This window comes from Leopardus geoffroyi, chromosome D4, assembly GCF_018350155.1.
Source record: "Leopardus geoffroyi isolate Oge1 chromosome D4, O.geoffroyi_Oge1_pat1.0, whole genome shotgun sequence".
Lineage (NCBI taxonomy): Eukaryota > Metazoa > Chordata > Mammalia > Carnivora > Felidae > Leopardus > Leopardus geoffroyi.
In genome coordinates, this window is record NC_059342.1 from 46,815,580 (window position 1) to 46,830,221 (window position 14,642).

The window sequence follows — 14,642 nt, forward strand, 5'->3', positions numbered from 1 at the left end:
CCTGCTTTGGATTCTGTGTCTCCCTCTCTCTCTGCCCCTCCCCCACTCATGCTCTGTCTCTCTCTGTCTCAGAAATAAATAAACATTAAAAAAAAAAAAAAGAAAAGTCTTAATTGGATACCTTGTTATGATTGTCATATAATAAGTAATGACCAGTATGAGCCACATGAGACAGTCCCTCAAAAGGAATACAAATTTCCTAAGGAACAATATTTTGGAGTGTATGGATTTGAGCAACAAAGATCACAGATAGCAGACAGCATGCTGCCTGGATGGCCCTTACACATCTTCTTAACATAGACATCATTGCCTCTGGAAATCTCCCTTGACCCCCACATCTGATTTAGAAATCCCTGTTTTCAAACTCACTTTCTTTCTTTCTTTCTTTCTTTCTTTCTTTCTTTCTTTCTTTCTTTCTTTTCCTTCCTTCCTTCCTTCCTTCCTTCCTTCCTTCCTTCCTTCCTTCCTTCCTTTCTTTCTTTCTTTCTCTTTCTTTCTTTCTTTCTTTCTTTCTTTCTTTCTTTCTTTCTTTCTTTCTCTTTCTTTCTTTCTTTCTTTCTTTCTTTCTTTCTTTCTTTTCTTATTGAAGCATAGTTGACCTTCAATATTATATTAGTTTCAGGTGTATAGCATAGTGATTTGACAATTCTGTACATTACTCAGTGCTCACCATGGTAAATGCAGTCACCATCTGTTACCATACAAAGTTATTATGGTATTATTGACTATATTGCCTGTGCTGTGATTTTCATTGCTGTGAGTTATTTATTTTATAACTGCAGGTTTGTACTTCTTAGCCTCCTTCACCTATTTTGCATACCCACGCTTGCTGCCCCCCCTCCCCACCGCCACTCCTCTCTCTTCTCAAAACGCTGATTTGTTCTCTGTAGTTAGAGGTCTGACTCTGCTTTTTGCCTATTTGTTCATTTGTTTTATTTTTTAGATTCCATGTATAAGTGAAATCACATGGTACTTGTCTTTTTCTGTCTGACTTATTTTACCCAGCATAATACCTTCCAGGTTTATCCATATTGTTGCAAATGGCAAGATCTCATTCTCTTTTATGGCTGAGTGATAGTCCATTGTATATTCATACTTCTGATAAGAGCATGCTGCCATGTCAGTATAACATCCACTTTTGAGCATCTGCTTAGTGTCAGGTATTATATGCTATGTGTTGGGAATGCAAAGAAGTGTAAAGCTTACTACCCTCTGTGGGCATCTTATCTTATTAGATTGTATACTCCTTGAGGATAAGAGTCCTGTATAATTTTGCTTTGTAGCTCATCATCTAGTTAATAAATATCTGTTGATTGAATACATGCACTAACAAATCAAATCTGTAAGAAATTGATGGGTACTAGAGCAACCAGAGTTTGAATTAAATTCCAGTACTTAGAAGGTACACAACTGGATGAGTCAGTTAGTTTTTCTTTTTCTTCTAGATTTATTAAGATATAATTAACATATAACATTGTGTATGTTTATGGCATACAGAATAATGATTTGGTACTTGTATATATTGCAAAATGGTTATCATAAGGTTAGTTAACACATCTATCATCTCATAATTTGATATTAATATATATTACAGATTAACATATTAATATGACAGTACACTGATTTAATAAAACTAATACTTCAAATAGAACTGGAAAGCAAATGCTCAGTAAATGCTCCTTCTCATCATAGATATTAAATGAAGCACAATCTTATTTTATTGGTTTCATGATCTTTTGAATTTCTTCAATGGATTTTTAAAAACCTCATTCTCTGATGCCATAGTCAACATCTATTATATGCTCTACTTAATTTTTTTAATCAGAAAGACAACCGAAATGATGTCTTTATGAGTTGTACAAAGTGAAATATTCACAAAAAACCATATTTAGTCCTTTTCATCATTTCAAACAGAGGTTATGTGGAGCCTATTACTTGTCTATGAGTTTCCATTTCTCAAAAAGACCTCCTTCTCTACAATAGATTCCTGTATAGCAGAATCAAGGAACTGCCGACGAATGACAGTAACTAAGGATATGGCAAATGGGGAAGCTTTTCTTTTACTCAGTTCTACCCTGACGCTATTTTGGCACAATGAATTGTAATAAGGTATCTGACAATTCTGTGTGCTGATGATCTTTCGTTGGCTATGAATACATTTCAAAGAACCAATATCTTCTCATCAAGCTGTCAATATAGAAACATGCATTCAACACACTCTTATTTTCTAGAAAGATTTGCAGATTTTTGTATGTCCAGATTTTGAGTGGAAGACTGAAACTTTATGATTTAGAAGTCAGAACTATCAGTCTTTCTTTTACATCGAGTCTCTGTCTAGTGTAGGTCCTTTAAAAGCAACAAATTTAATAGCCTAAATAAACTCTTATGATCGTACTCATATAACAACACTAACCACTGAATTCCAAGTAGATTGTATCTACTTCTCTCTCCTACTGAGCCTTCAAATTGTGCCTTCATTTAGAGTTTGAAAAAAAAAATCTCAGAAGAACAAATATAATGACATTGGAATGAACATTGATCAAGCAAGAGTTTGGCTAAAAGGAGTTTCCTGTTTTACAACTTAAGAAATTTCAGGAGATATGGTAGAATTTGTAACCCTAGTGCTTTCTTGACTCAGCACTCCTTTCTAGGTTCTGCAATATTCATACCTGGAACATAGCAAAGAAAAGAGAAGCGTAATTTTATTATCAGCTAGAATAACGTGAGGATGCAAGTAATCAATAGAGACCCTTTTATTTTCCCTTGTATTACCAACGATTTCAGAGATTGCTGGTAAAATAGCTTATAACTTACGGTAAAAGAGATGTTGTGCTTTACCAAATTCAAAGGAGTAAGTTTGAAATTGAAGATTTGCTTTTGGGAATAGTTACAAGGATAGTATATAAAATATGGAGGATTATGTCCATTGCTGATGTATCTGTGATGTGGAGAGTATTAATCTTTAGGTGTTGGGGATTTGGAGATAGAAATGGTAGACAGCCCAACACAGAGTTTGCAGAGCATTGCAGTGGAACTCTGGTGTTAGAAGGTGGAGGAGGGACAGGAAAGTATCCCCCTAACTGAGAAGGCACTTGGGGACTGAAATGCAAAACAAGCCACTCCATAGTATTTACACAGAGTTTTTATTCAGGGTAACTTACTAACATTTCAAAAATCCAGGCATAGAGAGAAAATGCCAGAAGGATATTGTAGGGGTGTAGCATATGAGAAGTGGGGGAAAAAAAGCCCCTTCTCTACCTGCCTTCTCCCTCATCCCATATAACTCCTCTGAGTCAGGGAAAAGGATCCTATGAATCCATGTCTGCCTTCAAATGGGACCATAGAGAGGAGATGAAGTTTCATTGGCTTATCAGAGGCCGCTTTAGTGAGCAGCAGATAGGCATTTTCATTAGAAGAATGTGTATATGTGGCTGCCAGTTGGAGTAGGGAACAGACAGAAGTGTCATTTGAGTCTCTCACACAGACCCCTGAAATCATGGGAGCTGTGTAGAGCTGGGTCTTATGTATCTAGACAGCGTTTCCCCACATGCCCGTACTGACTCTGTAGACACGATTGTGAGTTGGACTAGCATCAGGAGCCAGAAGAGACAGACACAAAGCATAATTTCCCCACCAAGAATGTGTGGTGAATGTCACACTTTGCTCTCCCCTTATCAACACAAGCAAGTGCAAGGAAGGAGAAAAGGAAGTTAGAAGGAATAGATCTCTCCCCTCCATCCCGTGCTCATCTCTGAAGTGATTCACCACAGATGTTTGCAGTTTTTTCATGATGAAAACTCGAACATGACTTATAAAAATACCGAAATTACTGGGACTGACATATTACTAATTGCTAACTGTAAGATGCATGTGTTGTGGGGGTGTGGGTGATCTTTGAAAAAAAATCGATGTTACATATTAGAAAAAAATAAAACTTATGTGTGTTTATGCGTCGCTGAGTTGATACTTTGAATTTTAACTGTGACATTAGGTTTGGGCCCAAAACTCCAAGATAAAGTGTCTTTGTTAACCTAGGCCAAAGCAAACTACTTAGGCTGAAAGCCTAAAAAGCTTTCTCTCCCCGCCTCAGCTCGAATGCAGACTTCACCATTGGCCAGTCTCTAGGGAAGATAGGAAGCAGCAGAAAGGAGGGTGCCCATGTGAAGAAGAAAGATTGATTTGCTGCTATTTGCTGGCTTTTTCATTCACTAGGAAACATGGATCTGTTTCTTTGGATCTGACTAGTTCTTTCTCTTAAAGAAGATTTAAAGTGCAATTCAGAGAAGGGTATATTTCTTTACCTTAAGGGCCTAAAGAGGAGAGATCATTATGTAAAAGCATAACTGTGGTTATGTTTGAGTTACAAGATTATGAATTATTTTTGTTTTCTTCTAAAATGCTAGATAATAAATATTTTAGGCTTTCCTGGCCATCTTGTCTCTATCACAACTGGGCAATCCTCTAGCTGTAGCATGAAATCAGACAGAGACAGTAAGTAAATAAATGGGCTTGATTGTATTCCAATAAAATTCAACTCATAAAAGTAGGCAATAGGCTGTTACTCAACATAGTATTGGAAGTCCTAGCCTCAGCAATCAGACAACACAAAGGAATAAAGGGCATCCAAATCATCAAGGAGGAAGTCAAACTTTCACTCTTCGCAGATGACATGATACTCTATGTGAAAAATCCAAAAGATTCCACCAAAAAACTGCTAGAACTGATCCACGAATTCAGCAAAGTTGCAGGACATAAAATCAATGCACAGAAATAGGTTGCATTTCTAAAAACCAATAATGAAGCATCAAGAAAGAGAAATCAAGGAATCAATCCCATTTACAATTGCACAAAAACCATAAAGTGCCTAGGAACAAACCTAACCAAAGAGGTGAAAAATGTATACACTAAAAACTATAGAAAACCTGTGAAAGAAATTGAAGAAGACACACAAAAAAATGGAAAAATATTCTTGCTCATGGATTGGAAGAATGAATATTGTTAAAATGTGGATACTACCCAAAGCAATCTACATATTCACTGCAATCCCTATCCATATAACACCAACATTCTTCACAGAGCTAGAACAAACAATCCTAAAATTTGTATGGAACCAGAAAAGACCCCGAAATAGCCAAAGCAATCATAAAAAAGAAAACCAAAGCTGGAGGCCTCACAATCCCGCACTTCAAGACGTAGTACAAAGCTGTAATCATCAAGACAGTATGGTACTGGCACAAAAACAGACACTTAGAGCAATGGAACAGAATAGAGAACCCAGAAATGGACCCACAAACATACGGCCAACTAATCTTTGACAAAGCAGGAAAGAATATCCAATGGAATAAAGACAATCTCTTCAGCAAATGGACAGTGACATGCAGAAAAATGAACCTGGACCACAAACTCAAAATGGATGAAAGTCCTAAACATTAGGACAGGAAGCCATTAAAATCCTCAAGGAGAAAGCAGGCAGAAACCTCTTTGACCTAGGCTGCAGCAACTTCTTACTCACCGTGTCTCTGGAAGCAAGGAAAACATGAGTAAAAATGTACTATTGGGACTTTATCAAGATAAAAAGCTTCTGCACAGTGAAGGAAACAATCAGAAAAACTAAAAGGCAACCGATGGAATGGGAGAGGATATTTGCAAATGACATATCAGATAAAGGGTTAGTATCCAAAATCTACAAAGAACTTATCAAACTCAACACCCGAAAAACAAATAATACAATGAAGAAATGGGCAAAAGACATGAATAGACACATTTCCAAAGAATACATCCGATAGCTAACAGACACCTGAAAAGATGCTCAACATCACTCATCCTCAAAACTATGATGAGATACCACCTCATACCAGTCAGAATTGCTAAAATTAACAACTCAGGCAACAACAGGTGTTGGGCGAGGATACAGAGAAAGAGGATCCCTTTTGCACTGCTGGCGGGAATGCAAACTGGTGCAGCCACTCTGGAAAACAGTATGGAGGTTCCTCAAAAAGCTAAAAATAGAGCTACCCTACCACGGAGCAATTGCACTGCTAGGTATTTATCCAAAGGATACAGGAGTGCTGTTTCAAAGGGGCACATGCACCCCAATGTTTATAGCAGTGTTATTGACATAACCAAAGTATGGAAAGAGCACCAATGCCTATTGACAGATGAATGGATAAAGAAGATGTGGTATATAGATACAATGGAGTATTACTTGGCAATCAAAAAGAATGAAATGTTGCCATTTGCAACAATGTGGATGGAACTAGAGTGTGTTATGCTAAGCGAAATTAGAGAAAGACAAATATCATATGACTTCACTCATATGTGGAATTTAAGATACAAAACAGTAAACACAAGGGAAGGGAAGCAAAAATAATATAAAATAGGGAGGGGACAAAACATAAGAGACTCTTAAATACGGAGAACAAACTGAGGGTTGCTGGAGGGGCTGTGGGTGGGGGATGGACTAAATGGGTAAGGGACATTAAGGTAGACGCTTTGGATGAGCACTGGGTGTTATACATAGTGGATGAATCACTGGATTCTATTCCTGAAATCATTATTGCACTACATGCTAACTAACTTGAATGTAAATTAAAAAATAAGATAAAAATAAAAATAGACAATGGGCTGGATTTGTCCCACAGGGTATAATTTCTCAATCCATATTCTAAATAATTATCCATACTTTCCCAAGTTTCTAAATAAGCATGTGTTATTTCCATAAATACACACACATATACAACATACACAACAGATTATAGAATCAAAAATTTCCAAACTAAGTTGCTCTGCTTTTTTTTTCTTAAGTTTTAGTACCATAGAGTGTTTTTTCCTACCCCCTTCATAGAAGATCATTGGTTATTTGAATTATCCTTAGCAGAAATCTTGGTAAGTTGTTTGCCTTGGTAATTTGCTGTGGCTCTTTATATAAAGAGGAGAATCCTCCCTTTTCAGGATTACTTCTGATGGGTTTTATTCTCTTCTCTGCATTACTCAAAAGGAGTACGTGAGCAGCGGTTGAAAGAATATCCCAATTATAATGTGCTTAGAGCATCTGCAGAGTTGGTCCTGGAGGCTTGAGCAAGGGAAACCACAGCTGTGAAGCTTTGCTCCTACCCTTAGCACAGATGCCAAAGCAGATGGAAGGGCAGGGATCGTCTGCAGAAAGGCTCCAGATCTACCAAGCGAGTGGAGTGAAAGGCATATCGGACATTGCTGAAATGGCTAGATTGATAGGCTCTGCACTCCCAGGAGCAGCAGAGGCGACAAACTCTCCTTACTCTTTGCCTCAGACAGAAACATGATGGATGGTGTGCATACAGTTGTCTTCAATCCCTTTACAGCTCGCGATCCCCTATTCCGACAGGCACTCATTTGGTGCCCTGCCTGGAAATTGTTCTGATGCTGTTTGTGTTTCGGATGCTTAGGAAAACATTTCTATTAAGGTTGCATGCCAAAATACAAGGCTGTCCTGAATAGCAAGAAGGAAAGAGTACATTTAGTGCTGCTAATCTGCAAAGGAAAATATTACATATGCTCTCTCTGGAGAATAATAACACTTTGCATGTTGCTGTGCTAAATTTACTGCAGGACTATAAGTGTTAAAACAGCAGCCGTGTAAATGGGCCATGGGGTGGTAAAAGGTTGACAGGATGATTATGCTTGAGGGGCCACTGTTATGTATGTCCTTTGGACAGTAGCTTGGAAAAGTTTCAGAGACACTAATTAATTCTGCCCCACAGTGAGGGGGTGGTAACCAGCTAGCTCAGTAGGAGGCTGAGCTAGAGAGCTCTGTCTCAGGTCAGAGGACCAGGAAAACACTTCAGGGTATGTCTAAGTTGATCCTCTAGAGAAAAGCTCTTTAATCTTACTTAAGGTTACAAAGTCTTTGGCCTCATGCAAAACATTCCATCTTGTGCAATTTTCAGCTGTTCTTATTTTTTTTGAATAAAGTAATGGGATGAATCAAGCAGCTCAAAAGACCAGTAGAATCTTATTCTTTTAAAATGCTTATAGCTTAGTAATACTAATTTTCAGGCTCTTCTAATCGCCAAATCTCTTTCTCGTACACATTTCAGCTTCCCCTATTGTATTTCTTACAGCTTCAGTCATAGACCCCACTGGATTTTTTTTCCCCCTGAAGTTTCTAGACAGGGATAGCCCAGATTCCTGAGGAAAATAGTAGAAAAGCTAATTTTCTATGAAAAATAGTGCCATCTGCTAACCAAAGAACACCTAAGAACAGGAAGCAGTATAGCTTTTCACTAGGTGAGTTTTGGGTTGGAATTTTTATTCTAGACTTTAAGAACTGCTTCAGATATAATTTAATAAACATATATGTACTTTTTTATATCACTTAATAAAGATAGTTCGTATTTATTGTGCATATATTGTGCTGAGTACTCCACATAACCGATTTATTTTTGACTCTTAGGAATAAATATGGGGATTTGGGGATGAAACCTATGTAGGACATACTTATATAACTGAGGTAGAGTAGTACAGTATGTTGTGCAATGTCCTGGCAAAAAATAGAATGAATATAGTTGGGATTACAATTATAAGTAATACAGTATTATTTGGTATAGTGGTAGGGTTTTATGAATTGTTGGTGCTTGTATCTTTCCATCTTACCTTTTTATGTCTTTGAGGCAGAGTTAATAGGTGTGGGTGGGGAGGAAGAAGAGAATGGAAGGAGCGAGTAAAGAGGACAGGGAGGGATGAAGGACTGAGTATCAAATTAGTGATACAGAAAGAATTTCTGAGAAATGAGTGATGCATATCTGATAGAACATAATAATTTATAGATAGTGATTAACAGCACAGTAGGACAAAGGATTTTATATCTTTAAAATGTGCTATAAATTAACCTTCACAAATGAAGTTCCATTGTATACTCTTTGACTGATTAATATCTTGCCTTCAACAGTTTGAAAAAAGTTGAAATTCTTTATTTGAAACTTGACTAAATTGACTGAAATTATGATTTTATCTTTTCTAAAACATGAATGTTTAAATTTGGTATAGTCTGATGAGTGAAATTTTGGTGTGATAACTGACATTGTACTGATTTAGTCTATGAATTTGGCCTAGCCATTTAAGCATATTATGACATAATTATTTTATTTTTAAATTGTGGGTAAGTTAATGATACCTTCTTTTTTTTTTTTTTTTTAAATTTTTTTTTTTTTCAACGTTTATTTATTTTTGGGACAGAGAGAGACAGAGCATGAACGGGGGAGGGGCAGAGAGAGAGGGAGACACAGAATCGGAAACAGGCTCCAGGCTCTGAGCCATCAGCCCAGAGCCCGACGCGGGGCTCGAACTCCCGGACCGCGAGATCGTGACCTGGCTGAAGTCGGACGCTCAACCGACTGCGCCACCCAGGCGCCCCAATGATACCTTCTTTAACCTCTTTCACAGTGACATGGTCAGAATTAAAAAAAAAATCCTCTGAAACAAGTTATTCCCAGGAATTATTTTAAGATCCTTTGGGAGCTATTCTTACCCATTGAAATTTCAAGAAAATAATTCAGTTTTCAAAACATTATAGGAATTTGTGAAGTATAGTCTATTGTATCAAATGATGTTAACAAAAAATGTTAAAGATTAAAAAATTGCTTATGATACAACATAAAACAAACAAAATCAGACTACAACTGTAATAAACATGATGATTTCCTCCCAAGAATTCAGCTGCTACTCTCTTTTCCAGAGCACTCATCCTCCTTTGGGAATTTATCTGGGCTAATGATGGAACACGGGAACTAGATTAAGCCAATCGTTGGGTTCCATGTCAAGAATTTTCATGGAAATTCTGTTACACAAATTGCCTTCTCCTTCTAATGTGGTGTGATGTATAGATGTAAAGCTTAGAAATATTGCTGTCATGTTGCCATCATAAGGGAAGTTAACTAGGCGATGAAATTAATACACAGAAGAAGAATGAAACCAAGAGAATCACAGAGCCAGAACTCTGATCTAACATAACTCAAGACTGTACTTCCTGTAGGTCTTAGAATTACATGATAAAAGCTTTCTTTGAAGTAAGATCTATCTGAAAGTGAAAAGAGAAGAAAATTCAGCATATCCGACAGCAGTGTTTTCCATCTACAGCCTAAAATTCACATTGACCGAGCGCTCTTGATTTAGAGCTTGGAGATTTGGAAAAGCCAAATTCTCCAACTGGAGTTAACATCAGCATTAGCAGTTGTAGAGAGACTTGAAGATAAAGTGGAATGGAAGACTTCCAAAATCTTCTTTGAAGTTTCTTTTAAATCTTCTTTGCTTGATGAAAGTAAGTCACTCTCATTGTGGAGATTAAGCTGCAATTCATTTTGGGAGTGAGAAGAAAATAAACCATCTACCCTATGATTTAAAATTGTTTTAAGGTGGACTTCTGTTCTGCCATGCTGGAATAATGAATATTGGTCTAGCCCTCCTGACACAAACAGCTATAAAAAGCTGGACAAACTATATGAAGCTTGTTTATGGCATTTTACTCTACATAGTGGAGAACTATGATTCCTAAGGAAAGGGTGATCTTTGGGATGCCTGGGTTGCTCAGTCAGTTAAGCATATTATGTGCTTATATGGACACATATTATGTGTCCAACTCTTGATCTCAGTTCAGGTCTTGATTTCAGGGGTTGTGAGTTCAAGACCCACATTGGGCTCCATGCTGGGCATGAAGCCTACTTAAGAAAAGAAAAAGAAAAAAAGAACAGGGTAATCTTCATGACTTCCCAGGATTTTCCCCTGGATGCACTTTCTGGACAATAGTGCAGGAAAGTAGAGCCCAAGTACATTATGGTGGTCTTACTGAACTGAGAAGTTAAAGCTGAGTTTGGGGCTACTGAAGGAACTCAGTTTGGTGTGGGAACAGTCTCATAGAGGTGAGAAGAACACAGAGAACGAGCTCCAAAAATTGTTACAGCAGTACCATTAATTCTTTGGGTGAATGCTAAGATCATAAATACAAGTAAAATTTTTGTAAAGCATGGCAGAGAAGAGCTAGTGGAAATATTAGCTGAACAGAAATTTCAGAGATCTCATAGTACTGAAAAATGTTAGAGGTCTAATCAGTCAGGTTGGGGAAATCTTGGCAATCAGACGAGACTCCTGAGAAGGCAGGTATTGTGAATAGAAATACTCTAGTTCTAGAGTGTGGCACACCAACCCCTTCTCAACAAAGTTTTTTTGTTTTTGTTTTTTAAAAGATTATTTATTTTGAGACAGAGAGAGAGAGAGAGAGAGAGAGAGAGAGAGAGAGAGACAGGGAGAGAGAGAATCCCAAGCAGGTTCCTCACTGTCAGCACAGAGCCCTACATGAGGCTTGATCTCACAAACTGTGAGATCATGACCTGAATTGAAATCAAGAGTTGATGCTTTACTGACTGAGCCACCCAGGTGCCCCTCAACAAAGTTAAAACACAAGTTGATCTGCTGGTAAATTAACTGTCCTCATGAACAAAATTCAACACTTAAACAAAATTCAACACTTTAAAAAAGAAAACAACAAACATCCATCAATGTACTATTCACAAAGTTCAGAATATAATAAAAGTTACTAGACTTATGTAAAATGAGACTCAAGAAATATGATCTAAATCAAGAAAAGTAAATAAATAAAATAGGATAAGAGAAATGTTAGTGTTAGGAAGAATGAACTTTAAAAGTGATCTTAAATATTTTAATAATATAAAGGAAAAATGGACATAATGAACAGATGGGTAATCTCAGAGAAATTAGATATTCACAGAAAATTAAATTAAAATTCTAGAACAGAAAAGTCCAATATCTGAGTTAAAATCTTCATGGATGAGCTTAATAGCAAATTGGATACAGTAGGAAAAAAATCAATAAACATGAAGAGTGGGGAACAGAAACTGATGCAGACAAAAAAAATTATAAAATTGAACTAAGCCTCAGTGATTTGAAAAAAGCATATGCAATTGAAATTCAAAAAATAGAGGAGAAATTGGGGAAGGGAAATTTTGAAGAAATAGTGCTAAACATTTTTCAAATTTTATGATAAATGTTAACTTTCCAAACCAAAAAATATAAGGAATATCAAGCAAATAAACATTAAGAAACACACAGGTAGATAGTCAAATTGTTGAGAATAAAGTATTAAAAGAAAATTTTAAAAACCGTCATAGAAAAAGATATATTGTGTGCAGGAAAACACTGATAAGTAATTACTTTGATTTATCAGAAAAATCAATACAAGCTTCAGGACAATAGGAGGGCCATCTCTTAAGTGCCAAAATAGAAACCAAATTTGTCAACCTAGACAATGTCTTCAAAAAGGAAGGCAAATTAAAGACTTTTTCAAATAAATGAAAGTATTATGAACTCTTCATGAGCAAAGTTACCCTCTAAAAAATGTAAAATTAATTTCTGGGGGCTGAAGGGAAATGATACTATATGAGCAATTAGACCCATACAAAGGAATGAAATGTCAGAAATGGTAATATGCTGGAAAATATATTTTATTGTTGCTTAATTAAAAAAACAATTGGCATTATGGGATCTCTAGCATATGTAGAAATAGACAACAATGTTATCAAATGTGGGAATGTAAGATAAAAAACATAATTTTTTGAAAATGTGTCTTCTGCCTTGAATTTCTTGGACCTGCATCCTTTTGGCAAATTTTGTACAATATTTTTTCAAATACTTCTGTCTTCCCCATTTATTATTCTTTTGTGCCTCCAATTATACACCGATTAGGTTCCTTGAAACTTCCCACATGTTTTTGATGCTCTGTTCATTTTTTTCAATATTTCATTTTTTTCCTTTGTGTATTAAATTTGGATTATTTCTTTTGCTATGTCCTCAAATTACTGATTTCTTTCTTTCCAAGTCTCTGATCTATAAATCACATCCAGTGTATTTTCTCTTTAGTTATTATGTTTTTCATTTCTAGAAGGTCTATTTGGGACTCTTAAATCTTATATTTCTCTCCTCATCATGTTCATATTTCCCAGTACTTTATTAAATATATTAAGTTTATTTATAATAGATGTTTTAATAACTGTATCTGTTATTTTTATCATATGTGACATTTGTAGGACTGTTTAAATTGATTTGTTTTTCTCATTATTTTGATTCATATTTTTCCATTTCTACACATGCCTAGGGATTTTTACTACATCCTAGATGTTATGAGCCATACATTATTGGGTGTTGGATGTCGAGATATTCCTTTAAATACTGTTGAGCTGGTTTTGGATTGTAGTTAATTACGTGGAATTAGTTTGACCTTTTTAAACTTGGTGTGAAGATTGTTGGGGAAAGTCCATTGGAGCCTTTATTTTAAGGTTAATTTGGACTCACTTTTAATGCCACTATACTCTGAGCACTCTACCCAATGTCCCCTGTATTAGGGTCTTACTACTTTGGCTGATGTAAATACAAAGTATTTTTAGACCTTAGTGAGCTCAAGGAATCATTCTGCCTATTCTTCCTTGTTGGTTCTTTCCTTTTTTTAGTCTAATGCCACAGCACTTGTAATTGATAATCTATTGTGTATCCCATTGGATGACTGTCTTTATATATTATCTCATTATATTTTAAAAGTCTTTATGGAACATTGTGGAGAGATTATGAGGCAACCTGGAAGATACAACATATGAGAGACTCCAGTTCTTATAACTTTGGGTCATAAAATTCATATTACACGGAATTATTACAGATTTAAACTACTAGTTTATTTTTGTTTTAAATGTGCAACACAGCAGTTTACACCTAACTATATTATGTTTTTACAGTTTAAAATGAATGTGCATTTGGGTGACCATAACATTTGTCATTCAAAATGGATACTCTTGTGAGTTCATGGCATGCTGTGTGAAATTATGCCAGACACTGGCATAAAACTGATATGATTGGGGATAAGCTAAATACTATGGTCACAATAGTTGTAATATCTAGTTATCAATGTTATTATAGAATGTGTATGATTACATATATGCTATATACAAACATACATTTTCTATGATGGCTATATATACATACTCTTTTTATATATACATATATACATATACAATATATAGGCTATATGTATTAATATGTTTGTGTGTGTGTGTGTGTGTGTGTGTGTGTATGGTGGGTTCTCATTACCGTGTGTATGTATAGTCATAGAAATATGGACTTTTCTCTAATAGTGAAATACTGTGACTTGTGGGATCTATTCAGCAGATTTGGGTAAAAATCATTTTTCTTATACGCTTCCCCTCACACAGTCCTTCAATGTTGGATTCCTATCTCTTTCTTAATATTATGGATGGAGTGGCCAGGAATTTGGGTATAGCTGAATCTTTCTCCATAGAGTTGTTACTTGTCTGATATCATCATTGGATCTGAAGCTCAAGGGCTGTGAATAATTTGGCATTCTATCTCTTGTGTCTTAAAATATAGTTAAAAATTTTCAAAATGGCTTAAGCCAAAAAAAGAAAAAAATTTTTTGGGAATCTTATAGAATCTAAGAACAACTGATCCATCAGGGATCTAGGAGATTCTTCTCTGTTCTGTGTCTGATCCCCTGTGTCTGGTTCTCACTGCATATCAGCTTCGTTCAGCCTAAATTCGCTTTCTTTAATTTTTCACATCTACAGTCCCCCCCCCCCATGTTTATTAAG